The 27959-nt window shown below is 47.3% G+C and overlaps 2 long non-coding RNA genes across 2 annotated transcripts; one reads left to right on the forward strand and one right to left on the reverse strand.

Moving 5' to 3' along the window:
• Positions 1–27774, forward strand: LOC121061540. The gene is made up of 16 exons (XR_005815139.1): positions 1–493; positions 919–9823; positions 10911–11631; positions 11842–11989; positions 12986–13048; positions 13684–13840; positions 14279–14551; positions 15350–15398; positions 16053–16122; positions 17632–17860; positions 19457–19554; positions 21182–21322; positions 22499–22863; positions 22971–24484; positions 25559–26294; positions 26415–27774. It is a non-coding gene; the product is annotated as an uncharacterized LOC121061540 (long non-coding RNA).
• Positions 7111–11222, reverse strand: LOC121061544. Its single transcript, XR_005815147.1, has 2 exons — positions 9980–11222; positions 7111–8315 (listed from the first exon to the last, which is right to left on the reverse strand). It is a non-coding gene; the product is annotated as an uncharacterized LOC121061544 (long non-coding RNA).
• Positions 27775–27959: the final 185 nt, after the last annotated feature.

Consider the following 27959-nt stretch of genomic DNA (forward strand, 5'->3'; position numbering starts at 1 on the left):
ATCCCCCAAAATAGTTATTCAAAATCTGAATTTCAAATTCATGACCCCAATCTCCTGTTCTTTGCCAGCCCTTGAGCTCCTCCTGGCACTGGGTTTGCTAGATGCCTGTTTCCCAACATGGACCTGAGCAGTTGAGGTCTGCTGCTGACCGTGGTCAATAACAGACTCCAGGTGGGGAGCTTGGGGGCACAATTCAACACCTGGCTCTCAGACCAGTCCCGTGCAGCATCGTCAGCTGAAACAGATGCTTAAACACTTGTGGTAAAGGGATCCAGGTGATGGAAGGAGGTATTTAAGGCACAGGAGCCCCAGCTCTCAAAATGGAGGCTATGGTTGTTGTAATGCTGAAAGAGGGTGGAGGTTTAAGAGGGAGTGGAAGCCCTCACTGTTTTGTGAAGCTGCTTGGTTCGTCCTGGCCTGGTGCTTGAGCTTTGCCATGCTTCTTTGTGCGGCACAACTGCTGTGCAGGCACGCAGTCTGAACCCCGGATGAGGTAAGGTAAGGTTACGTTGGTGTGTGTCACATTCACAAAGGTTAAGAAATGAGTGTTCTCAGCACTTGCTGAGTAAAGGCATTGTGCAGTCTGTTGTTTGCCCTGAGGGGAACTTGATTTCTTATGTAAATGTATTGTTTTTGAGACCAGTGTAAGGGTCAGCTTGGCATGTTTTGAAATGACTATCAGCTTTTTAAAGCATGTATTTGTTTCAAGTGAAATCCTCTGGTTCATCAACCACCACAAATATCCTTGAAGCTTATCAAGGTACTTGCTGGGCTGCTAGAGAACTTGCAGCTGGCCTTCTCTCTGTGCCTTTATATCCATGAGTTTCTGCCCTGAAAAGCAAAGGGAGGGATCTTTAGGAAAAACAAAGCTCCAGTAATGTAGAGTGTATTTCTAATAATGTTTTGTGTGACTTATAGAGCTGCTTGTCACACGTGCAGTGAAAGGCTCTCGGTGTGTTTACGTGGTGCTGACAGTTTGATGCTCGCACAGCACATGAGCTGAGGCGTTGCTGGCTTCTGCAGGCTTCGTGGTACCATTCTCCAAGTTCTCCTCGAGCTGAGAAGGCGTAAGGAAACTCCTCTCTTCCCACTTCTCTCCAAACCTGGATGATAGAAACACAGTCATGCACACATGGAAGTAGTTGCTAAATGTGGTGGGACTCATCCAGTCTCAGCTTGAAGGCTATATGGTAGGAGTGCAGTTTCTTGACAGAACAAGGGAACCTACGGACAGTTTTGAAGCCTATTTGATAAACAACTAACTGGTCAACCTTTTTCTTCCTTCTCTGGGGAGGCGTTGGGGATGGTGGTTGCACTGCTGATGGTGTGCCTTAGGACACAAGCAAGCCCTTCCAGCCCTCTGGATCCCTATGGGCCAGGCTTAAACCTGCTCATCCTCCTATGGTTCAGCCAGAAGTGCCCAAGCACTGCATCTTGTATCCCTCCTGAGGAATTGGGGGGGAAAAAGGCTTACTTTTCTCTTATGAAACACAAAACTACAGCACTGTGAGTACTCACAGCTGGAGGTAGCTTCCTCTCGCTGGTGTGTGACCACTTAAGACAATCAGAGCAAATAGGGCTCAAAGCCTGTGGTTTAACTCTGTATGCCATGGTCTTTCTCCTGGGTTTAACCTCTTCGCTCTACTTTGAGGAGTGTGCTTAATACCTGTGAGCATGAAGCCTTTGAGAGGGTGGAGATGCTTGGTTAGGGAGGTGTTGCTCTTTTGTAAGGTGCTTGAGGCTTCAACAGCGTGACCCGAACGAACTGTTTCTTGGAGAAGTGGAGTATCCCCTTGTTTGTTTTGGACCACGTCTGGGTTTGGGCTTTGGACTTACTCAGCGGCAGCTAGCTCTCTGGTTATACCTGTCATGCTCCTCCATCTCTGCTCAGTCACCACCTACTGCTCCATTACTTGCCAGGTCTTCTGTGGGGTATTCAGTAGGGACTGAGTGCTCTGGGGCACTTCAGCCGAGCAGTGTCAAGGGGAGGTCAGGATATGCCGCAGTGTTTGTAGAGTCAAGGTTTTTGGGGTCATCTAGTGGGAGTGAGACCCCGGTTTCATCCCCCAAGATGCCTCAAACGGGTGCAGTATCTGCTCTTATAGGGCTGCTGTGGCTTTGCAGTGTTCACGGCACTTGTGGTCTGGAGCTAATGCTTCCTCCACACACACCTGCTTCAATGGGACTGGGGTTAGGGTCCCTACAGAGCTTTTTGGGTGAGTGGGTGCCTGTTGGGACTTCAGGGCTGATAAAGGTTTATTGTCATCCACGAGATGTGTTGGTGCTCAACTTAGTTTGCACGTGAGTTACACGAGCAATTCTGCAAACTTTATGAACTCGGGGGCCTCATGAAGTTAAAGTGAAGGTGACAATTGTGTGCTTTTTTTTTTTTCTGGGGGGACAGCTCTGATGGAGGTGGGAGACTGAAGCAATGTTGAAGTGATGGTTGAGAGGTCTGGTGCAAAATAAGATGACAAAGGGTTGTTACTTTTTGAAAAATAACATTTGCAAATAGATTTTAAGTCTTGTAGAGGAGGATTTTAGTGCTCAAATTGGAAATGGGTAATACTTTTAACTGTCATTATGATAGCACTTGCTTTAGCTTTCATATTAAACTGTACTGTGTTAGTCATTGCTTGTAGTTAATTACAAAGTCTTGGCGGTGGAGAGAAGGAAAAGTGGATGTGGCAAAGAAAAAGGATGCAAAGCTTATAGGATTTTAATAGATCTTCCCAATACCACAAAGTTTCTCTATCAAATTGGACTTAATGCTTTAGGCAACAAAGACAAACGCTTTACACCCAGCTGGCTGCATTGTGCTTGGGCAGTGACACATCCACTGAGAGGAGGATTTTTTTTTTTTTTGGTGGCTTACACCTCCCAAAAGACTCGACTGTGGTATTGGTGTCTGGCTCAGACCTTCTCCATCCAGGGAAGGCAGGTCTGAGTCAGGGATTCAACTCAGCCTCCTTGCAACGCTCAGCCAGTTCAGCAAGCTGTCGCTTTTGGTACGACTTCAACTCCCGTTTAACTGATTGTCTTCCCTCTGAAACACCGGCTTGCATAAAGGATTTCCCTTTATGCTGCTGGGTAGATTGCACCAAGCTCGGGCTGAGTTGGGAAACCGCTGCTCTTGTAATACGGCTTCCACTTGGCTCCGATTCCACCAGCAGGCGAACCGTGCAGCGACAGGAAACGCGGCGCTCGTAAAATGGGTGAAGAAAAGCAAAACCCAGCACAGGCGACCGAGAGACAAAAAGAACTGGAGGCTGAATAACTTTGCCAGAAGGTGCAGGAGGAGGGGAAGCGGTGCCGTGCAACTGAGGTCAGTCTTGCTGGATCTATGCTCACGCAGCCCTGGAGGAGCCTCGCCGTGCCCTGTTGTTGGGACGTGTGTGCACCTCTCCTCCCTCTGGCATCATCTGCAGCCTCCGCCTGAGATTGGCTGCTGCCGAGTCAGCCCATATCTTGCTAGAGGGAAGAGGGAAACTTGAGACCCACCATGCCCAAATATCAAATGCTGCTTAGTCAGATGAATAGCAGCACTCATCAGCGGCCAGCCCTGGCTCTTTCCACACTTCAGCAGGGGCAGAGTTGTGCGTCTGAGCTTTGTTTCTCAATGAAACGCTGGAAGGGGAAAAAAAAAAAGCTTGTGTGGAGCTGGCGAGGCGTGTGGAAAATCAACATCTGAGATGATAATGCAAAAAAAAAAAAAAAAAAGCAGATGAGCTCCTTCCCCTTTGTGCTCCTGCTCTGCTCCTTGTGTGCTTTCCCCAACATCTGGACGTGAAAAATGTGATGCTGACAAAGGGCGAAGCGCTTGAAGCGTTACACTGGGTTCTGCAAGGCTCCAGCAATAAAAGCTGGGGCTCCTTCCCAGGATTTCTCCTTCCCAGGTGTTAACCCCGCAGTGCCCCATAGATCTGTCTCCTGGTCTGGAAGGTTTTCAGGCACCTGTGGACTTCCGCTGCTGTTTGCATGCTGGTGCTGAACAGCACTGGCCCCATGGGTGATGCTTCAGACCCCCAAATAGAAGTCATGGAGGGTGGGGGGGTCCTGCAGGGTGCTTGGGTTGGGAGGAGAAGCTGTTTTATGCAGACTCTTCTGTATTTTTTTGTGTGCATGCACAGCTGTTGCAGTGCAGAGGCCCCCAAAAGAAAAATGCTCTCGGGCTGGAGGATCCCAAGAGGTCACAAATTTTTTTTCCATGACGTTTTTTCCCCCCTGCTTGGGCCTTTTTCTGGTTTTAACTACGGCTCCTGCATTTGGACTTCCGAGATGCTTCTTCAAATGCTGCTCCCAGACCTTGTGTTTGCAGAGCAGCTCACCTCTGATGGGTCAGTGCTGTCAAACAGCAAAACTATCCCACACCCTCTCAGCAGAGTGATTGGCGGGGCAAGCACCTTTGCTGCTTCCCTGACCCTCTGGGCAACAGCAGGAGAGGATTAAAACCTTCCCAGAATTACAGCTGTGACTTCTCTGGAGACTCTGGTGTGCTTTGGATCGCAGCCACGCATTTTGGGAGGCTGCACTGAGGGTGGGATGCCCTGGGTTCATTTCAGCCCCTAGTTAAGTTTGGCACCTGAATGCTTTGGTCAGAAGTGACCAAATTCAACTCATTCTTCAACCAAATTGGTGGCTAATCAACACGTTCTGCTGAAAGATACCACGAAGCTCTGCCAGAAGACAGATAATTTGTGCGTTGTCACTGGGAAGCTGAAATTTTGGGGCTGATCACAATTCCAGCAAGTTCATCAGCTGAAGCCAGCAGTGTCTAGCAGCTCTTGGAGATGCAGATATGATTTCTCTCTGCCCAGCAGTGTTTTTGCCTTCAGTGACTGTTTAGTCAAAAAAAAAGGTGACGAGTGGTGAAATCTAAGAGCTTTTACACAGAAAAAGTGTTGCAACTGGAAATGTAAATAACACACTGTTTCTGGAAATTCAAGTACAAAATGCTTGCACTGAACTGCCAAACGGTGCATGAAGTTGCCTTGTTTCAAGACATTAAGAGGAAAGAAAAATCTTTCTGCCCCTAGACTTTCAGAAAAGGATGATTGGAAGAAAAAGCAATGGAGACAGGACAAAGAGGTAGTTAAAAATATCTAGCTCTGTAGTCTCTAAGCATTCTGCATGTCAGGTATGTATGTGAATTTGAATTAAACTTGAAATAATTAATCTTTTCATGGAAATGAAAGGTCTTTCTGTTAGGACAAACACAGTGACCTCATCAGCAGGTTCTGAGATGTGGACCAAACTTCTGAAATTGATTGCCCTCTCCAACCAGAAAAAGGTTGGGTTCCGAAGTAAATAACAAGATTGCTTTTAAAAACACAAATAGTATTTCAAAGAACACTAGTTGTAGTATTTATTAGAATTATTATATGTGCATACTTCAAATGAGATCTAATAATGTCTCGAGTGTGACTTGTGACTTCCGTGTACTGTTTTCAAATAGAAATCATTTCAGAAACTATAGGTAGTAACAATCTGATCCTCAAGAAATCCTGGAGTCATATGAAGAATTGAACTCTCAAGAGACAGAATTATTTTGGTTTAAAATTATGCAAATGTATCTCGGGGCTGCCACTTTGATGGCATGTGATGGTCTTGCCCTTTGAATGAGCATTTCTCATTCAGTGAGGTACCTTCTGCAGAGACAGGAAGCATAGGGGAGCGTTCAGCATGAATAAATGAGAAAATATGGAAGGAAAATAAATCAATCCTTCTTGATAGATGACCCAACAGGAAATCTGCAAGCTTCTCGTCATTGCTGCCTGTGGTTTGGCTTCCTCTTCTGACATCTCCACAACCAGGAGGTATGGAGCAGAGTGAGCCCCCTTGCTAGGAGCATCGCAACTGCAAAGGAAAGATCTCCAAATGATCCTGGATGCCTCGTGCTTAGATATGTGTCACCAGGGTGGTATTTTTGTGTGAAGGGAAGGGTTAGAGCATCACAACATGACATAAAGGCCCATGGTGGTGTTTGTGCTCGCAACCCTACTTGGTTCTCACAGGTATGTGTGCGTGCCATAATGACTAACAAACTGTTGGGTGGGATAAAAGCGGAGTCTAAACAAGATTTCTCAACCAAAGCAAATTCAAATAGGGTTTTCCTGAGTGCCAATCCCTGAAGCTCCGTCTGGAAACCGAGAGCCATTCCGGGTTCTTTCCTGTTCACTCATTAACAAGAATAATCCCGTGTATCAGTCATCTTTGCTGCCTCTGAGGCATGAACCGCAAAGGGAAACAAGGCAGTGAATAACACAGGAATGAAAACTATCCCCAATTTCTACACATCTGTACAGTTACACCTTGCAGTCATGCATCCGAAGTAAGAGGTCGCTGCCTGTACTGATCCATTTTCTAGTCAGATCCAAATTTTAATACACAGGCTTGCTCCAACGTTGGGCAGAGCTGAATCTTGTCGTTGGTTGCGCAAATTGTTTTGGGATGGCTGCAGTAATGGTGTGGTTCTGTTTGTCTTCGTTTTGCATCAGGACCTAAACTCCTTAATTCTTGCTGTCTCTAACCTCATGGCACAAAGCGTGCGTCAAGTTCTTGGAAACGGGCACTCTTCATGCAGGAATGCAGGAAATAAGTATGCAAATATGTATGTAATGAAGGAAATAGTATGTGAAAATACTGGAGCTGGCAGAACCTCTTGGCTCACTGAGACCAGCCCCAGTTTGTGATAGGCTCTAAGATCCTGTATCTGCATTTATGGATGTATCCCGCTGCTTCCTAGCAGTTGTTAGGGGCTAACCTTTTTTTCCTGGATCTCCTAACCACTCTTAAGATGTTTGGTCTTGCCAACATCTTTTTAGGGCTTGAGCGTACTGAAGGATGGCACGGTACGTGAGGTAAGCCTCGGCATGGGCTACGACTTGCACTTCTCATCCCTTATACCAGCTGAACCTGCTCATGCATCCGTCCTCCCCGGGATCAGTCAGAGGCGGCATATTCCTGCATAAGGCGACACAGATCTCCAGCGCATCGTTGTTGGGATGGAGGAGCTCCAGGTTCCATCGGAAACCCTTCTCTTCAGTGGCTGGAAATGCTCTGTGCTTTCCCTGGGGAACTTTACTTTGTAGAGTTGTTTTTTTTTTTTTAAAAAAAGTAGGATGTATTCTGAAGTCCACCGAAACTGTTATTCCTTCTGCTGTTTATAAGTCTTGATACGATGAGGAACCCCAAGAAAGAGATGTCAACGCTGACTACAGTCTCAAACTAAGGAGATCAAAGCAGAGATCTGCTCAGTTACTCATGCAAGCCTCACTTCCCTAAGAAACCCAGCTAAAATTCAATTTATATTGCAGTTAAAAGCCCCATCTGAGAGTAAGACCCCAGCTGTATGAAGGTGTCAGGTGGATACATGATAAGGGCAGCTCTTTTTCTGGGCACAATAGAAACATTACCCTTGTGCACTACGCTCGGATTTTCTCACCCAACGATCCCAGCGCTTTGCTGAGCACACTTTGGCTCACAAACTTTGCAAACACCTCTTTGATGAGGGAGGAATGTGCACTGTTATATGATCGGGGAGACCGAGGCGTGGTGGAAAGGAGAGGGGCCCTAAACTGCTCGTCTACGTTTATGTGGAAAGCATATTGTAGAGCTGCAGGCAACCCTCAGATCTTTTGGGCCCTCTCATGTCCTTGGCTTGGGATATAATGGGCGCTGGCCTCTTTGAAAATGTGACCCTTATTCAGGTTTGTGTGAGAGCAGATGCTCTCTGCAGATATCTGGTGTTGTGTTTCTTCTTGTCAAGAAAGCAGACCATAATGTGGCTTGTGACTGTACAGAAGTGGGAAGGATCTTCTTGACCAAGAATAAGATCAAAAAGAAAGAGGAGTGCTTTGTACAAGGCTCTGGATGCCCTTTAGCCTCTAATCCTCCTCCCCCTCTCTCTCGTTTTTTTTTTATTTCCTTTTCTTTCTTCTTTATTGCCTCAAGTCAAACCTTGATTTTTGGGTTTGTCGATGGGGTTGACCTAAGCATGGGACAAGACGTGGAGCTGTGAACAGGATCTGGATGTCCATCTCTTGGTACACGAAGCCCCAGGATGACCCCGATAGCAACAGTCAGTGTCTGAAAAGCGTTTTACAAGAGTACGTCACCATTGACAGGAAAGCAACAGGTGAATGAGACTTCTCTGCCCTTTTTTTCCTCCACCTCATGCACCAGGTGGTATCTAAACAGCTTGGTGTTTACAGGAGATAACAAAGTCCCACAAGTAGTGCTGTGATCTGCAAGTTGCTGCTGCCTTCTTGTGAAGGTTTCCAGTTAATTTGCATGCAGGACATCTAGTGTCACCTCTGAAAAGGTAAGGGACAAAGGAACGTCAGGAAAAACAGAACAAGGAGCAATGAGATTTCTTGGGGAGATCTGGAGGTACTGCCAGCTTGTGCTGTGGGATGTTGGGCCTTGTTTGGGATCCCTAAGCCAGCTCTGACAACTTGGCGGCGAGAAGAGACAGCATGAAAACCCCGTGCCTGCTGGAAGGGATGAAAGGAGTTCTTGTCCTGCAAAATATCGCGTTTGATTTTCACTTTACGCAATCAAATTGCTCTGGGAAGGCTGTGATGGAGGAGTGCAGCCTGTGTTACACGGAAACGTGCGCTTGGCTACGCTCTGGCTTCTGCCACTCACGAAAGGTCCGTACCTGCTGATGGGTGTACGAGTTTGAGCAGGAACCTGCCCCATTTACATACGTTAAAATAAGTATTTTAACAAAGAATGCTGTGTTCTGGCTAATTCTTCATTCAGTGCCCTGGTCAGCTCTGAAATACCATCAAGGAGAAGTTTGGCCTCGTCAGGGAGAGGTCATGACTACAAAGGAGCAGAGGCAAGGGAGAAAGGAGCAAGCACGCCAGGATTTTTCTGAGTGCCGTAGATCAGTGGGTTGGTCCCTCCGTGCTTCCCACGCTCTTTTTGTTGCATTCCTGAAAGAAACATGATGTAGGAGGCTGGTGCGAATCGAACAACGTGTCCCGAAACGGCGGTGGCGTGAGCGGGGCTCCCTGCGGTGACGCTCCACCTCCCGCGAACCAGCAGAGAGAGGAAGCAAGCCACAAGTAATGCGAGAAACTATTATATTTACACTGATTATATTTACACTGCAACGATCCCTGCTTCTCACACGTGGCATTACTTTTGCTAGAAGACTTCTGGGCTCCTGTAGCAGGCAGGGAAACTGAGGCACGGAGCTTAGGTCCTTGGTTTGAGGTGAGGAAATGGCTCGGTGCTAGAGATGGAGACCGATTTTGCAGCTCCTGTGCTGGTCAGCCCAAAGTAGTCCCGCTCCAGAGAGCGACCCACCACAAAGCTGTGGTGCCTACGATGGGATCTGGGTGAACTTCACACCCTAATTCTACAAGTTTTAGCCCCCCACAAGCTGCTGCCTAATGCTGGGGCCTGAAGACACTTTGCTGCCTGTCCCACCTCACTCCAGCCACGGTCCCCCATCGGTGCACAGGGGTTCCTGGAGCCCCTTTGGTGGTAGTTCAGACCTAGGCCTTCAGGCCCAGGCCACGACAAAGCTCTGTCTCCACACCAGGTCTGCAGGAAGCTTTTTGTGCCTGGCAGTGAGCCCGGGCCAAGATCTGAGCCCGATATAACTCCTGCCCCTTCCTGGGCTGAGCCTGTGCTTGAGCTGGATTTTTTTTTTTTCCCCTCTGCTTTTATGGGCTTTCTCCGTTTTTATTGCGAGCGTAATGACTGGAAAGCAACGGTCACCAACGGCTCTTGGAGCACGTGGTGGCTCTCCAAAGAGGCCAGGAGTCAGCCACACCTGCGGAACAAGTAAATATTCGGGCTGGTACACGTGGTGGGAGGGATGAAAGGGTCCATCCAACATCCACCTGAGGCGGAGAGGAGTTCCCTCAGCGCTGCTGAGTGGCGGTGGGCTGGTAGAAAAGCGCGCCTAGATCAGAAGCAGAACCTCCCAGCAGGATTTCTTCGCTCTTGTACCTTTACTTACAGTTCTGCTCCAGCTCTGGGGTGGGTCTGGCTCTTCCATCCTGAATCCCATCAGAGTTCATTAAGATTTTTTTCTAGGAACAAGGGCGATTGGTCTGAGTCAATGGGGAGACCTGAGGCCCAGACAGCGTGGGTCCCGAGCCTCTGCTGGCAGGAAGATGTGTGTCTGCTGCTGTCCTGACAGTGAAACCATCTGCGTGTCTTGCTGCTAGCTTGACCGCTGCTTTTAAATTTGATCCTGGTGCGTGGAAAAACTTGTCATCTCGTAAAACAGCTGGCTGGGGAAGCGAGCTGGCAGGCCGCAGCGGGGAGCGGTGTCCAGCGCGCATCATGTTTTGGCATGCCCAACGCAGCGCCGCTAGCTGCCTTGGAAGGTTTCCTGAAATACTTGCTTTTTATGAAAAAACCACTGCCTGTGTTGAAGCACATCGCTCCCTCACAACCTCTCTGAAGTTAGCTGGGCTGCGGGGCTGGAGCAGGCAAACAGCTGTACCTTGTGGTAACGCAGCGTGCTTGGTCAGGATGAAATCCAGACTGTGCTTTCCTGCTTCTATCCGTCTTTTATGAACAGCCATAAATAGCCATGACCTGGCAACAAAATTCATGGAGAAGGCTTCTAGGAAAGCCTGCAATGCGCACTGCCTTCAGGAGCCCGATAGCCTTATGGTGTCTGTGAATGCTGGAAAGCTCGACCTCAGTTGAGACACCTGCACTTGAGTTTTTCTCAAAAGCATGACATGGGTGTATAATACCTCGTAGCTGATTCAGCTCGCTGAATGACTTATCTCAGGGGTGAATTACAGCAAATCAAAGCTGTGGAATGGCTCAAGAAGATAATAGCGCTGGTAATCAGTGATAAGGTATTTACATTTAAGGTAAAAAAAAAAAAAAAAAAGGTTTGTTTCAGTTTTCTGTGTATCCCCTTGTATTAGGCTTCTAGGTTCAGGAGCTGCCTTGCTGCGTATCCTTCCCAGCATGGGATGATGACAACTGGGGAACGCTGGCCAGCGTTCAGGGCTCCAAGAGAGGATAGGGACTGACCCTAAAGTCACGATGACCAAACGAATCTGTTTCTATTTTAGTCTGGTTATTTTTGGTCTTGTAACAGATGAGGCCTGCTAAGATGGGGTAAACAAGGATTTTCTCCAGCGTGTGAGTAGTTGGAAAAACAGCCATGTGCGTGCTTTGTAACTCCACTGACCTCTCAATTAAACTACTCTCAAGTAATTTAATGTTTTTTTAATGACATTTGTGGAATGAAGTGGGTGTTTGCAAAAGATGTCGGTATAGGACTGTAGCTTGCAAGGAGTGACGTGGTCACAGCTCGCTGGGAAGCCGAACGCGTTGTGCAAAGGCAGGATGGAAAAAACAGGGATGTGAGTGACCTTTGCCATGTGATATGAAGTCTGTCATGTATTGTAAACGTCCCGTCCTACTCAAAGCAAACAGCTAGAGAGGAGACATCCTTTTCTTCTCCATCCATCCATCCTTGGGACTTTCCGCTCCTCTTTGACCCCTGGTACCACCTTCCTTCTGGTTGCAGCGGAGGGAGGAAATCTGCTCAGTTGAGATGCCTGGGAAAAAACGTATTAACTTGAGTAATCAGCATGATACACCGGGATACTGAAGGCTTTCGAGAAGCATGTAAAACAAGTTACGTTTTTAAGGTTTCAGTTGCGTTTCAGAGCGTGTCTGGAATAAACTGGGGAGAGGGGGAGAGAAAAGGTGTCTCCCCAAAAGGAGCATTACCTAACGTCATCTGCTGTAATTTAGACTGTCAGGCTTTAACAAAATTCTTTAATTTATTAACAAAATTGTTTAACTTATTTTCTGAAAAGGCAAAAATATCCTCCTTTCCTGCAGCCTCACCCCTGAATCTTGCACAGACTGAATACTGCAGTGGATGGAGAAAGCTTCCAAGGGAATCGTGCAGAGGCCGGAGGAAGTTTTCAGGCTAGTTACTATTTAACATGAATTGCTGCAAAGACACAGTGCTCTCCTTCCCTAAAACGTAAGCTTCAGACTTCACTCTTTTTTTTTTTTAACATCTGAACTAACAAGGTTCATGCAGGCCCTGGGACAGCGTGTCCATCTCATCTATTGCCATCTGAAGCTTAGGTAAAGGGTCAAACTTCTGGTAAAAGTTTCCCTTTCAGCAGCTGAGCCCAGCACCTCTGTGAAATTGGACATTTCCAGTTTCCTTGTAACTGGGAATCCTCTCCTTTCTGCTTTGCTGGGTTTGAGAGAGATGTGATGTGTAAGTGAGGCGCACAGATTACAGTCTTGTCCCTTTCGTGGGTCTCTGATCCACTCCGTGACTTGCAGGTGCAGAATGACATTGGCCTGACCTGAGCTCCTCTGTCTAGCTGTAGCTCTGGGAGAGGCAGAAGAGCAGCAGCCTAAGCAATCTGCGCACATCACAGCGATTCAATGTATTTTAATGTTTTACGAACTATGGCTTGCCTTAAATTGCCAGTGCTGAGCTATACAGCATCCATATGGATCAGCTTTCTTTTTATGAATCACTTCCCAAGGCCGTGTTTGACTCGAGAAATGTTTCTGAAATCCATCCATCTCTATCTGGGCTGCGTTTATCTCCAGCGCTCCCCTCCAGGTCAGGGAACAGCTCCGGAGCGGGATCTGATACTAATTCAAAACAGATTGAGGCTTTTCATCAGAAATTCTCTTTTTTTGTAAGCGCACCGTGGCAAATCTGGACATTTAATATGTTCGAGGATAATTTTTTTTTCCCCCCAGTCTTGCAGATAGCCTCACTCTGTGAAATACGTTGGCCCGTAAGAGGAGGAAGTGGGTCCGTACCGAGGGGAATTTCTGCAAGAGCTTTGCAGGCTGTGCTCCGGGTTTGTTGCCGGGCTGCTTGGGGATTGAATGAGTGATTTGGAGGGGGCAGGCTAGGAGATGGGGTGATACCGGCCTCTGGGGTTACTGCGAGTCAGTGACATTCGATTACAGCAGAGGTAACACCTCAGGCCCTCTCTTCCAATAGGAACGGGACTTTGACGGGGCGAAATCAGGAGAGTTTGGTGGCCAATGAACGCCGGCTCTCGGAGTGAGTCACATTCATAGTTTCAAGTTTTGCGGTCTGGCAGATCCTGGGAGATGATTAAACCCACATAAAAGAGCATTATTAATACAGCGCCTTCGGTTCTCTGCTGGCTTCAGCTCGTGCGCAAACGGGAGATGGGGCAGGGGCTACCGGTGTGTGTGTGTGGGGGGGGGGAGAAAATTACTTAACCATGCTGGAAACACGAGGCGCTGCTTTCCCTGGGGGAAATGCAAGGCTGGGAATGCTCTGCGGGCTGTGAATACCTGCTGGGCTGTTATCACGAGATCCCTAACCCGCACAAAGCCAGAAGCTGTGGCAGGAGCAGGATTTTCCCCCCAGGGATAGGACCCCCCCCCCGGAGCCCTTTGCTGTTGGGCGCTGGGGGAATTAAGGGGGGCACGTAAGCCCCTGACGGCTTAGCCTGGGCTTCCCTGGAGCATCACCTACCTCTGTGCGTCCTCCTGGCAAAATGCTCGCTGTCTGCCTTGGAAGCATGCCCCTTCCCTCCCCGGAGTGGCCGCAGGGACCAACTCACCGACGAGAAATCGAGTTTACATAATCCTTGTCTCGTGTTGGCACGATTTGTCCCGACTTCTAACGTTAAGCCTTTTTTTTTTTAATGTTTCTGTCTTCAAAAGCCTTCTGTTAGAGAAAGTGTTTCTCATTATCAGCTGCGGGGCTGCCAGACCTGGGAGGTGTTTGTTTCCTATTACTCTCCTTGTCCCTCCTGCTGTGCATGATTTGTCCTAGAACAGAAGACAAGGAGAGCCCTAGGAAAAAGATGTCACAGGGCAGGTGGGTGGCTGGTGGCCCCCCGCATGGTACCCCCCCCAAAATGCCCTGGGAAGTCAGATCTTCGTCCTCCTGGGACCATGAGCACTGTCTGGGGATGCCAGAGGACACCTGTCCCTGTGATGTGTTCTCTGCCACCCCCCTGGCCTCCGTCCCCCCTTGCAGCAGGGACGTGGGTGCCATCCTGACAAATCCTTACTATGTTAGCAGTTGAGGGAGAAAATCTGAGAGAGAGGATGGGAAGTGGGGCAAACTACAGCACAATTTCCCAACGTGACCTCCTCAAAGCTTTGTCGATGAGGGAAAATGGTCAACGAGGTTTAGACAGGAGATGCCTGCGGTCCTAGTATGCTCTTGCTACTCCTCCTGTGAGTAGGACTGTTTTTTTTGTTCTCCCATGGCCTTTGACCCTCTAATATCCCTTGCCTTTGCCTAATACAGGTGTTTTCTCCGTAATCCTGCACAACTCGACCACCCACCTCACCGCAGGCTCAGATGCACAGGGGAACGCCACAGGAGAGTGAGCAAAGCTGTCTTCACCTTCTCAGCCTCCTCACAGGCTCTGCAAAGAGTCAAAATAACTTTCAGGTTGCCTCCTCCCCCAGCAGAGGAGGAAAAGGGATTTCTTTTTCATCCGTGTTATGGCCCCAGGCTGGCTGTTCGGTGACCGGATCAGACCCCAGCCAAGGTGACGCCCTGCTCTGCTCTGCCCAGGTAAATAGTCCTGCACCGGCTTCAGGAAGGGCAGTCCCAGACTCAGCTGAATATTTCTGCAGGCAAATAACTTGCCAGTATTTTTGGAATGAGGCTTCAGGAGAGGGGAAAAAAAAAACTTGCTGTTCCTCAGGACCTAAAGGACCCCATCCAGGACCTAAAGGCCCCCAGTCTGCTGCTGCTGTGCCAGGCTGAGCGTTATCCCGAGCTTTACCAGCACTGAAATATTTCATTTCCCATGAAATCTATGTATTGGTGAGGCTGTTCTCATCCCTTCAGCTTCTAGTGACGAAGCGAAGTGCAGCTGGTCTCAGCCATCTAGACTGGGCTTTCAGGGCTTTCGTCTGAAAAGGAGATAGAAAATAGTTTTTTGAGATGTGCCTCAAAAAGAGAGCAGGTAGCAATGTTTTCTCAGGGCTCTGCTCCTGCACCTTTGCCTGGTGTGCTGTGAAAGGTGCTGAGGAGAGCTGAAATGGGAGCAGCAGCTTCCCTGGATGAGTGGGGTAGCTGGGAGCACGCGTCTGGACACCGTTCAGCTAGCAAATGGAGCTCATCTCCCCCTTGTTAACCCCTTTCCATTATTTATCACACTCTGGCCACTGCATGTGCTTCATGTTAGGTGGTAAATCCTTGGGGCAGGAGCTTTCCCTTGTGGGGTGAGTGGGAAGAAGCCCTAGCTGTAATAACCACCAGGCCTGCCAGCTGTAAGATCACTGATGGAAGGCACATCCTACAGTCTGTAGACAAATAATTCCTTCTGGCCAAAATTCATCCAAATTTTGTGCTTCTTGTCTTCAGGGGAAGAAGCAACAGTGGCCTGATGAGTTTTCCTTGCTGTTTGTGTAAGGTGAGTGCTGGGGGAATGGACTGGCCCTTAGAGCATCCCGTCCTGCTGGGAAGGATCTGTGGGGTCCCTTCAGAGAGGCTGACTGGGGAAGGGGAAGCCTACCGTAAGTGTTTAAAAGAAAACCTCACTGAGAAAACTTTCTCTAAGTACTGGAAAGCTATTTTTTTCATCAAATTTACACTTCTGGCAAAGAGAAATTCCTCGCTTCAGAGAAATTCTCAGGGATTCGTCTTCTGAGAAAGCTTCAGACCACTTTAGAGGGGGATTTTTGCAGAATGAACTCAGCGGATATGTGCACACTACGCACTGACAGAAGACGTTTTCATCACGGGCTGAGGCACTTCTTGTTTCCTTGAAATGTTAGATGGGGAATTTGGTTCGCTGCCATCAGCTGCTGCTGCTCAAAGAAAACCCACAGTGCGATCTCGTATCAGTGAAATATTAAAAATCTCTCCTGCCTGGATCATTTGCTGTGAACTTAGGAGCCAGGACTTTGGGGAGAATCATATAGGTCAGTCTTGCATGTAGGTGTTCAGGAGACGTGTATTTTGAAAACCTGTTGAAGTGGGTCACTTAATTTTGCTTATTAATGGTTTTAGTTCTGCTAATCCACATCCTCAACCCCTTTCCCTTTTCACTCTCCCTTCCGACCAGGCTCTAAAGATGAACTGCACTCGTCGGTAGCCGTGGGTTGCTTTTCCACCTGTAGCTGGATGTTTGTAAGGTAGGTGTTATCATCTGGTGCAACAAGGAAACAGCCCCTTCCAACAATGTACTTTATTCTGTACTCTGACTGGCATCTCTGTAACCCAATTCTCCAGTAACACTTTATCAAGTGATAATATTTTTGCTGACATAGATGTTGGCAACCATTTTCCCCCTTTTTTCCCCCAAATTTGGAAAACGGACTGACTTTAACACTTTATAGAGGCAGAACCATTCCTTGGTGCTGTTAGCTTCTCATTTTTGTAGGCAGCAGAATTTAGGTGAAAAAATTCCGCCCCCCCCCTCCCTCCCAAAGTGCTGTCTGCTGATTTTTGGGGCAATTATTTCCTAGGAAAGCAGCCTTTGAACTGAGGAGCCCGAAAGAGAAAATGAAAAACTTGTTTCCTGACAGTTCCTTCTGTTTTTCTATGATTATGCATACAAAAACACGATGGAAGTAGAAATGCAGTTGGAAAGAAAATAATCTGTTGCAGCGGTGCCTAGAGGTCCTGAACTCGGTCAGTAGCCCGTTGCACAAGAGTTTGTATGTGGATGGGGCTTCTGAGGCTTCAGTCCTAAGGGGGATTTTTCAGAAATCCTTCTGGGCTCTTGAAGCAGAAGCCTCTTCAAAACAAGATGCCTGGAGAGCTGGGAAAGCACAAGCAGGTCAGAAGGCAGCTCTGCAGACACCCTGTTGCTGCCTCATTCAAATATTTGTTCAGCTTGCTTAAAGTGCTTGGAGTTTCTTGTGAGGTTAGGTTATAGACACAGCCTACACCAGGGACCAGGAGGGTTTCCAGGCTAGGACAGTGTCCAAAAGGGAGCAAGGCCAGATTTTAGTACTGGACAGCAAGAGCTTTTGTACTCGGAAATGCTGTGTGGATTTGGACACAAGATTAGTCTAGGAAGCCGCAGGGTTTGGATATGCCACGAGGTCTCTACTTCCTCATGACACTTGTTATCAGCCTGATGTTGTTTCTCTGGCAGCTGTCACAACTTACGCAACTGTGTTTTATATCAGCGGCCCCAAATACAGCTGTAGGAGAGGCTCTCCTTTGGCCTCTCGAGCTCAGCAAAGGTGCTCGATGGTGCCAGGTTTCCAGCCATAGCTTAGGCATGGGTGTCAACCATTTGCTTGGATGTGGACATTTCCAGAAGTGAAGGTGTCACCTGAAACTGTCCCTCCTCAGCTCTGTCCTATAGGAGCATTGGAATTCAGTGTCACCCTCAGCACTGATTAAAATATCTTAATTAACCAGAAATTAATCACTTACCTATGTCGTCTTCCCAGCACAGAAAACTGCTTGAAATCACTGTAGCTTGATCACAGAAGCTCAGGGGCTAAGATTTTAAAGAAACTGCTAAACACCGTGAATCTGCGCCAGCAACAGTGTAGGAGAGCGAGGATGCTCTGATTTTCTTTCTTATCCCATCACGAAAGGTAGCATTCTGCTCCAGATGTGCAAGGCTCTGGTAAGCATAATTCCACCACTTGGCTTTGTTTTTAATTTTAAATTATCTTTTAAAGATATGAAGAAGACATACGATGGAAACAGAAATGTTTTTTCTTCTCTCTGATGCCTGCTGAAGGATCGTGGAGTTTCTCTGGGCACGTTTCCAGCTTTGTGAAAGGATAATACAGTGCTGATGATTTTCAGTACGTACAACTGTAACAAGTGCATGTGGTTTCCATGTGGAACTGAAAGCTTGTGCTAATGTCCTCCCAGGAGGGGAAAACCGCAGCCCCATGCAGAGTAGTTAGTAATCTTGTACCTTCTTTGTCGAGCAGGTATGGAAGTGTTTTGGTTTTCAGTACACTTTACTGGGTTTGGAAGTGCCTCCGTCTATTACTTGGCTATAATTTGACTTCCAGAGAATATTGGATATGTTAAAACCACTGTTTACCTGGTCAAGACTCAAGAAATAATTCTGTTCTCTTACAAGGCACTGATTCATGTAGCTGCAACCCAACGCATCGTAGGGACTGTTGAAAATTGCGATTAGATAGACACACTGAGCTACTGCCTGAGAGCATGCTGCTTCACTAAATTGCATTTGAAAACCCAAAGCATGAGGGATTTTGACCATATGATAAATTAGGGCCTCACACAGAAAGTTGCCCGTTGTGGCTTGGCAGAGCTGGAAGAACTTATGTGGCTATGTATATAGATAAAGATGGCTAAAATTGAGACAGGGCAGTGGGCAAGCTGAAACAAAAATGGCATTAAAAGCTGAGGAGCAGTTCTGAACAGCATCAGGTGCTGTCACACCACATAGGATGTTATTTGACTTAAGATATATCTTGCCCCAACAGTTTTAGTGAGGGTACCGAGGCCAAGGAGAACATCAAGGTGTTGCTGAGTTGTCCCTGATGAGTAGTACGCAGATATTGGGTGATCACTGCACGTTTTTTAGAGACTGTGGGTTCATGCACACGTCCATCTATCTTCTATCATCCACCTGTGATCCGCAGATCAGACCTTTCTTGAGATTTTGGTCACAGGAGACACTTCTTTCCTCCTGCGTAGGACCATTGCCAGCTCATGACCAAGCTGTGTCTGACCCAAAGCAAACCTTGCCCACTGGAGCAGCACCTTGGGGTGCCAGAGCTGGGTCGCCGTGTTCCTGTATCCCTGTTTGAAGGGTCTCCACAGCCGGGGAGGAGAACACCTTGTTGTGTCTTAGCTTGTGCTCACCCAGCCGTACCGCTAGACAAGACGGGAAGATGAAAGAGTACTGAAAACATAGATTTGGAGTAAAGGAACAAAGATAAAGGAAGATAAAACAAGAAAATGCTTTCTTAAGATTATCTTTAATTACAGAGATCGTCCTTAGCTGGCTCAGCATGTTGGCTGGCACTTGCAGCTCTTTCTTCTAGATAGAAGCAGCTGAAATCTCTCTCTTTAACTCTTAGAGGTTAACATCATCTTCTCTTGCTTCTATTAACTAACAGATCCCAAATCTTTGTTTCCACTCTTCTGTAAGAAGAAATCCAGAGCGAAACCTGGTCTTTGGTCTGTGGGGCTGCAGAAGTCCATAGGCACCTTGCTGGGGCCCTGTGCAAAGAAGCCAGGGAAAGTCAATGAGCTGCCAGTGTTCCTGCACACATGGCCAAACCCTCCATGGAAAAAAGTTAGAGGCCCAGGAAATAATGAAGGTTGAAAATGCTGGCCGTAGGGTTCAGACGCATTATGTTAAAAATTAACAGAGACATGTGAAAACCTCAGCCCACATCTGTGGTTTGTAAGTGAAGGTTTACTGTTGGGCAAATTAGTGCTGAAGTCTATTAACTTGTTGAATTCATTGAACTTCTGATAGTTGTGTTTTTTTAAAGGCTGCATTTCGCTTTTCAGCACTTCTCAACGTTATGCGAGACAAGTAACAACATCAGCTTTCTGTGGAAATCTCATCTTGTCCTCTCCTGACATCTTTATGGCATGCCAAATATAGGGTAAGGCCAGCCAGAGAGCTAATGCATGCACTGAGTGTGAACTCCTTTTATTAAAGAGCAATGAGGTTTGAGATGGAAACCAAGTGCTGGTTCTGTGGGTAAATACAGGCACTAAAATAGAAGTGTCTAGGGTAGCCTCCTGATAATTGCTGCGTGCATCTGCTCACATTGATGTTGCATCCAAAAGCAAGAGAGGACCTGGTGGTTGAATGCTCAACTCCACATATTTATTCCCCGGATGTGGCCACTCAGCTGCCAGGTGGAGATGTGGTGACAAAATACGAGCTTAAAGGCGGCGTTTGGAGTTTGCCTACAGAGGAAATGAAGACAGAAGGACCTTGGAGGTGGCTGGGTCAGGATTTCTGAGGGCTCTGCCTTTGGGGTGGCTGAACTTCAGACCTGGTGCTAAGAGACGCTTGTGGTGCTCAAGTGGGGAGCCCTGTGGCACCAGGGTGGATTTTTTCCAGCTGATAAGGAATGTTTCACCCTTCCAGCTTTTCCGCACTTCACCTGAAGAGGAGCTTGTTTGCACCACCTGAATTTCTAGGGACTTTCCCAAAGCTTTTCTGCTTGGAAACTGCTCAGCACCCAGCACCATTCTTGCACCGTGCAAGCTTCATTCTTTCCTCCTGCCATCCATTATCCCCCATCTGCATAGCTGCCTTCATGCTTTGCGTCCCAGCGCCATTTCCATGAGAGTAAAATTAGCAGCTTGAGTAATTACGAATAAGTCGCGTTAGACAAAGAAGCCTTGAGGCTGATTTTAGGAAGCTGAAGCGTCTGGCATTGCACTGAACAGCAGCAAAAAGATCTTTTTTTTTTTTTTTGAGTCTACCAGAACTACCAAGGTGTTTAGGAACCCAAATCCCATCGACAATGGTGGGGGCACAGGAGGATTGATGTTCAAGTGTTCAAGGCACCGTGATTTGGGGTCTGGTCTTCCTCTCTGTCGCTGGGCAGTGCCCAGCAATGAGCACGGCGAGCTGTCTTCATCCTGATGCTGCGATGCCAAAAGTCACCGAACTCTTACCGAAATCAGGGGGCCAGACTCGTGCCCTGCTCATCCCTGAAGGCCAGGGATGCCTCAAGCTGCACCTGGTTAAAAAGAAGAAAGCCAAAGGTCTGTGCTCTGCCTGGTTTCCAAACCTGAAGCTTGTATCAGGCACATCTGATGAGGAAAGCCGGTGCTGCTGAGCTGAGCCCAGGACAACAGCTGTTACTAGTAAAAAATAATGATGGCTTTTACTGGGAAAAAAAGACTGCTCACTGACAGCAGAAAAAGAGTTTTACTTGAGTCAAAACTGCAGGTTCTGTCTCATAATAGCCACATTTAAAAAAAAAAAAAAAAGTTAAAAAGACAGCCTGTAGAAAATGACTGCTGTCATCTCCAAGGCTTGATGAAAATGAAGGAATCTAGTTTGTTTTTTGCATGTGTTTGCACACGCATTTGCATCAGAGTAAATAAGTTTTAGTTTAAGAAATGTTTAAATACATGCTGAAGAAGTTAGGCTTCTGGACAGTCTTCCAAAGGGTACCAGTGCAAACCCCATACGTGTGCTGGGGGGAACCTCTGTGCTAAAACCCCTCCGTAACAACTCTGTTCTGTTTTTTTGTTGTTGTGTTTAAGGGGATTGCTGGAGATGGGCCTGTGAAGTGGCAAGCCCAGAGATCACGTCAGGATACACACTGGAGCAATAGCCAGGGGCACCAGCAGAGCCAGGCTGCTACGAGCACGTGTCTGACCACCGTCCTGCAATGGCAGCCAAAGGTGCAGTCTCGGGAGTTTAAGTTATTTATTTTTATTTTTTCCATGCTATAAAAAGGCTGAAATGCTTCTCCTATCGTTTATGCATGGAAAAGGTCTGGTTCTGAACTAAAAAACCGATGACTTTACCAGCTAGCTGGTTTTGAGCGTTACTCCCCCCAAAGAGTGGCACGAGGTGACACGTTTCAAAAGCGTGCTTCTTCCTGCACCACGAGACCTGTTTGAATTTCATTTTCCACTTCAGGATGATCTCCCAGGCCCTCCAAGTTTTTCTGTTACTATCCTGCACCATTTGGAGCCGTTTGCTCTGCCAGGGTTCCTATTTTGTTCCAGCTGTCATAGTTCCTCGGGATTTCAGTCTGCCTGGCCGGCTGTGACATGCAGACTAAAAGCTTTGTTTGGCAGAGGTGCTGAGCAGCTTCTTGGCGAGCACACTTTACTGTACACGGAGACACAGGGGAGGAGAAATCTCCTTTTGTCTTTCTCTTCTCTGATCCAGCCTTTCTTCAGACCACGCTGCTGCTGGTTTACATGAGTTTGCTGAAGGATTCATTTCACAGCATCTAATATCCACTGATTCTTGCAAACTTTCACAGGTTTGCTTCCTAAAAAAAGAGGTTTAAAAACTTTTGAGTTTTTTTGTTGTTCTTGCTAGCAAAGTGAAGAGAACCACTGTCTCTATCCCTGCTGCTTCACTTGCAGCAGCCTGGGAGGATATCACAGGGCAGGGAGTTCCCCAGGTGCATGAAATCACTGCTGATGCCTTTGACTTGCTTTTATTTTGCTCCTCAGTATTCCCGCTGAACCACTCCGAATTGTGCTAGCCTCAGCACCAGGTTCATACCAACATCTCTTCTTATGTTTTGGGTTCCTAACAAGCAGTCATTTGTCTGCTCTGAATCCTTTTGGTATATTTTACATTGTTTTCCCTGCAAAGATAATTTTACGAAGAGTTGCAGTGTTGCACGTACTGAAAGGTCATGGGAACCTCTCGCTAAGATTAGCCCAACTTCTTCTTATCAATAGCTTTAAGTGGTGTTAGCGTTTTAAAAGGAGTACTGTGTGAGCATTAAAAGACATTTTTTTCCCCAAGTACACGTTGAAAAGCACTTTTATCCCATGTCTAGGGCTGGGCGCTAAATGGAGCTCTATCACCATGGGCTGATGTTTTTTATTCAGAGGTTCACAGAGAATGCATTGTTCGATGGAGAGCCGAGCTGCAGAGGTTGGAGCAATTTCATAAGCAGAAAGTTATGGCAAGGTGTCCACCAGGAGCCTTTGGATGGAAGGGAAACCCTACAGCACAGGCTGCTAAGGAAATGAGCTTTACGTTGCTCCGCTCTAAGAATGGAGGGGAAAAAAAAACAACACTAAATAAAGGTGTCATTGCCTTTCACTTTGCTCAGTTTGTCAATACCAGGGCAGAAAACATCGTGTTGTACGTACAGGAACTCGTCCTGAATTTCTGAAAGGATTTATTGCTGAGCTAGCACCTTCCAGCACAAAGCATCCTGCTCCGACGCGGTGGCCATAGCAGTGATGCTGTAAGGACACAGGCACATGTTTTTCTAAAAGCTGAGAGCTGAGCCTCTCACCGTAATGGATTTGATTTCTTAAATGGCTGCATTTCTGCCTTTTTTTTTTTTTCTAGAATGTGTTGTCCTTATGGAGAGAGAGATTTATGCTGGGACCTGCTGCCCCGATGCACTGCATCCCCTACAAACCCCATGGTCATCTTTGGCGCAGAGACTCCCTTCTGACCAACCCAAGCCCTGCTGAGTTCCAGTTAAGTGCATTTTTACTGATATTGTGGATGAAGTGTTTTACTCAGAGGCTTTTCTGTTCCCCCAAGGGCTTCATTGGCATGCCCAGGCCACAGGCTTCTCTCACGCTTGCCCAGCTCTCAGAAAGAGGAGGAGAAATAAACTTGGAGAGACACTGGCTTCTGCAGGGGAAGGATTAAAGCACCCGGCGATTTCTGAGAACTCCCCTCTGCAGTGATGACAAATATCCTGACACAACTGGAGAGAGACAAAGCTGTCCCCTGAGTAGGATCAGGGCTGGCTAGCACAGCAGGAAGAACTAGATGGGATTCTTTGAGGTTTTTCTTTCTCTGAAAAGAACACGCCATGCCTCGGAGAGTCCTTCTTACCAAGTGATGCTTCCCTCCGAAAGCCAAAGGCCTCTTCAACAAAGGATAAGTTATCCAGTTCCTTTTTATTTCCCCCCATTATTCACAGTCGGTTGTATTTGTCTAAGGCATGCCATTGAGAAAGGCACCGTCTGGGGCTGAAGACATCAAGAAATGCAGATCTATCATCTCCCATGACTCTTCTCCCATGCGAGTAATCAAGTGCTTTGCCAAAAAGCACTTCACTCTTAATTTGCAGTTGTCTGCCTTCAGCTGCTGCTGTCCCATTAGCACCCATTTACTTTTCCTCCCAATCTAAGCTCTTAAATGCAATGAGCAAGACCCCCTTGAGCCCTCCTTTTGCTAGAGAGGGGGGGTTCCTGGGGGCATGCCCAGATCCCCAGGTGGATGGAGCCCACTGTGAGACCTTCCCAGCCTCTCCTTAGCTTGCTGTTAGCCTAGAGCAAGTCTTCTAGCTTCGAGGGCCAGCACAGATCCTGATTCATCTCCGAGCACCCTGACCACGAGCGGCTCGGCTGAGTCCTTCATCCCCCTCTCCCCAGATCGTGGGCCTGGGGTGACTGCTGTGGGGGCAGTTTGGGTCTGCCCACGCACAAGACTCTTTCCCAAGGATCCCCCTTGGGATGGTGGCTGAATATACAGCTGGATTTGCTTCTTGGTGCAGGCACCTGAAAATACTACTTCTACCTGTGAGTAATTTATCGAAACTTTTTTTTTTTGCATTGCTAACAGCTTTTCACCGTCACTGCAGATGCAGTCCCTGCTCCCTTTCCAACTGAAACCTTCCAGGACACATTTTCCCGCTGCGTAGATACCAACTGTAACTGCAACTTTCCACACAGCTCGGTGAAACTGGGATTTGTCTGAATACTTTTGGCTGGCTGACATATCCCCGTCATCCCGTGCAATTGCCCTGCCCTCTCTGCTAGCTGCTGTCCTGCCAATGCTAATATTACCCACGGATTTTATCAGCGGCCTCGCGTAGGCATATTTCAGGATTGCTGATCAAAAAGGTCAATTAGCATTGCGATATTTCTCACCTAATAAAAATTATTGGAGCCGATTCCAAAATTCTTGAGATTCCGAAGGCATGAAAGCTTTCCTTTAAAAGGAAAGGAGAGATGATGCTGCATGAAGGAAGTTCTCTAGGGTTTGAAATGTTTGCCATTTTTGCCCACCCTGAAACCTACAGTTCCATTCCCTCACATCATAGCACCTGGGGGATTTGTGTAGAGGAGGGTGAGGAAGGTTTGGTTGTGCTGCTTGGGTTTTTGTCTTTTTTTTATGGGGGGTGGGGAGGTGGAGAATATGCCAGCCTCTGGAAATGCTGCTCCTCAACGGGAGTTCAACAGCCTTGTTGGTTTTGAGAACATGTCAAAGGGCGAGAATAGACAAACTCATGCTGCGACACAAATACAAAAGCCCTGGGAAATTCAGGAGTAGGTAGATCTGGGGTCTCCCCGGCTCCTAAATTGAAATAGTCCAGGCAATAGCACTGACACTGCTTATCTTCCAACACTTTTCTGCTCCATCACCCCGAAACGTGTGTGTGAGGCTCCTGCAGCCACTTGGGTGCTCTCGCAGGGGCTGTGCTGCCAGCAGAGTATTTTCTGCTTCAGGAGTTTGGTGTTGACAGTGTTATATTTTTTGGCGGAGGCTGCTATGACTTAAAAAAAAAAAAAAAAAAAAAAAAAAATGCTTGCTCCGGTTTATTTTTAATATACATCCTCAATGAAGCCATTGTTGGGTATGTGACTGCTCAAAATGTGCAGCCTGAACTTCGCTTTTAATTAACTCCAGGCAAAGAAATTAGGAAAGCAGTTGCACCGTGAGTGTCTGTGGTAAAAACATACTCCACAACAGAGTGGATGCACAGTAGTGTTCTTCAGTGCTTATTTTTTTCCAGTGGATAGTACACAAATTTGTCTGCCTTATCGGGGAGCCTGATTATGCCACTGGAACTGATCATTTGTTGTAAATATTTTTTTAATAAGTACCAACCAGTTAAATAGTTCTACTTGAAGTTTTCTACACAACACCTAATACAGCAGAAGTGGAAGCAATGAGCAATCTGATTTTGTCTCCAGCTTTTACTCAGTTCCTTTTTGAGAGTAGTGGGATGACAAGGTCTTTCCTGCAGCTTATGGGATCAGTGGATGAGATGAACTGGAGCTCTCTTTGTAAGAAGGGTAGTGTACAGAAATTATTTAATTTCTTCTTCTAAAGAGAGATTTTGCTGATGTTCTGCTGGCTTTTCTTTGCCTGTCTGGAGTGGATCTGGAGGCTATAGTAAAATTAAGAGAACGCTATGATTATGCCAAAGGTTTTTCCACTGGAAATGGTGGAACATTGACAGTTCTTGATCAAGAAGCTGACATAAATCAATGGTCATACTTCATCTGTTGACTCTATCATCGGACCCTCGGACAGTCGCACCTGAGCATCTTCTTGCGTTGGAGGAAGGCACAGAGAACGGATAGGAAGCGTCAAGCCCCAGTGGGTAGGAGAAGGCCGGCTGGTGGGAACAGCAGCATGGGGCTGGGGCTGGCCCTCTCAGGCAGCTCGGGGACTTCGGGAGCTGCAAGTCCCAACAACAGAGGCAACAATTCTGCTATTGTTGAGGGACATCTGAGTCTGTTTGTTTGGGCACGGCTGTGGCCCTTTGTGTAACAATACAACCTTTTGTTTCAGCGCAGCTTTTGAAGTTGAAAGGCAGCGTTCATCCAGGTACTGAAGCCAGTTTGCTTTTAATGAGGCTTAAAGGAGCAAATGGGGTCCTTACAGCTCCCATGCAGCCATACGCTGTTGCTAACACCGGTGGAGGTAATGTTGAACAGTGACACAGCTGCCCAACGGTTGTGCTTGTCAGCAGCTGAATCTCTCCAGAAAAGGAGAATTTCAGTGGATATCAAGTCTGAATGTCCAAACAATAATCCCTTGCAGCCTGGTCGTGCTTGAATGAATGCTCTGGGGACTCCCAGGATGAGGAGAGGTGGAACAGATCTGTGAAGGCATCGGAGCACTTCTGAAACGCACCTTCCCTTTGTGTTTCATCCGGGAGCCAAAGCAGAGGACTTCTCAGCAAGAGAAGCTTCAAGAAGCACATTCCTGAGCCAAAATGAAGCTCGGGTGTGGACCGAGGACCAAGCCCTGAGCTTCAGATGCAGGCAGGTTAAAAGGGGGTGCTCTGGCTGCTCCTGCTCCCAGGTACTTGTGCTAGCGTCCCCAGCTCTGCCGCACTGGTGGTTAAGCTCCCACGGAGCAGCTGCTCAACAGCTGCAGCTTACGCTTCCCATATGAAAGAAAGCCCAAATCTCTGTGAAATTTCCAGTGGTTTAACAGCTGCTGCTTGAGCCAGGCTGTCTGTGCCATGTACATGGGGACGCTGTGGGGGGAAGAGGCAGGCCAGACAGCTGGGAGCTGTAATTTCTACGGCCGCTTACTTTTTAATCTGCCTTTACTCATGTCAGGGCCTTCTGAGTGCAAATTTGAGAGCGAAGAGGCCTTTGGATTGCTTTTCCTCCCTTTTCTCACCCCAGCCCCACGATTGCGGTGTGTCCTGTGAGCCAAAGTCTGTCACGAAAGGATTTATTTCTGGGGAAGCTTTTCGGTGGGCTTCATCTCGACTAACTTCTAGACATCCAAGCAAGTCAACTCAAAAGCTCATTATCGGGAATGCAGAGGAGTACGGTTCAGCAAAGTGCCATTCAGCTGAATTGGATGGCATTTTTAGGAACAGACAACTTGCTTTCTGAAGACAGGAGCTGCCACTGGCTCTCAAATTCCTTTTTTTTTTATTTTTTTTTGGCTGCAGCTGGGATAGACCCTGGGATGTGCTGGATCTTCTGGGAAGGCAGAAGGCAGAGGTGTCCTGCAGAGATGATAAACTCTTGAAGGAGGAGAGCCACTAAAAATCAGGAAATCAGTTGTGTACTTGGAAAAACCCACGCGGAGTCATTTGCCGAAGGTTCTGGAGGGTGTTTAAAATATCTACACGTTAACAGGCTGTGGTGTGACCAGCTGGCCAGCCTGGGAGAGCAAAAGGTTTTATGCCCAGGACGTAGCGGGGAAAAGTCTGGGTCACCGGAAGGGCTTCGTTTACCTCAGTCAACAATAAAGTGCAGGCTAAAATCTGTGGTATTGCTGGGATTTCTTCTAAAAATGCCTGGTGCAAAGACTTAATTTTATGTCCTGACGTTTTGCGTTCTCTCTACATTTATAAAAAATAAAACAAATCATTAATTCTCAATCAAAACCAGTTCTTAATTCTACTTCTTAATGAAATTGCATTTGTGCCACGAATCCCTTATTTATTCTTAAACGTTATTTCAGGTTAACCAAAAATTGATGTGTTTTTCAGCTGTGGGAAGCACTGGTGTCGGCAGAGGTGTTGGATGTGGTGATGCAGCAAAATTGAAGACACACTGAGGAGGTCTTGTCGTCTCAGCACTGGATTTTGATTGGCATTTCTCTGCTTCATTTCTTGGT

Source organism: Cygnus olor, chromosome Z (assembly GCF_009769625.2).
Source record: "Cygnus olor isolate bCygOlo1 chromosome Z, bCygOlo1.pri.v2, whole genome shotgun sequence".
Taxonomy (NCBI): Eukaryota; Metazoa; Chordata; class Aves; order Anseriformes; family Anatidae; genus Cygnus; species Cygnus olor.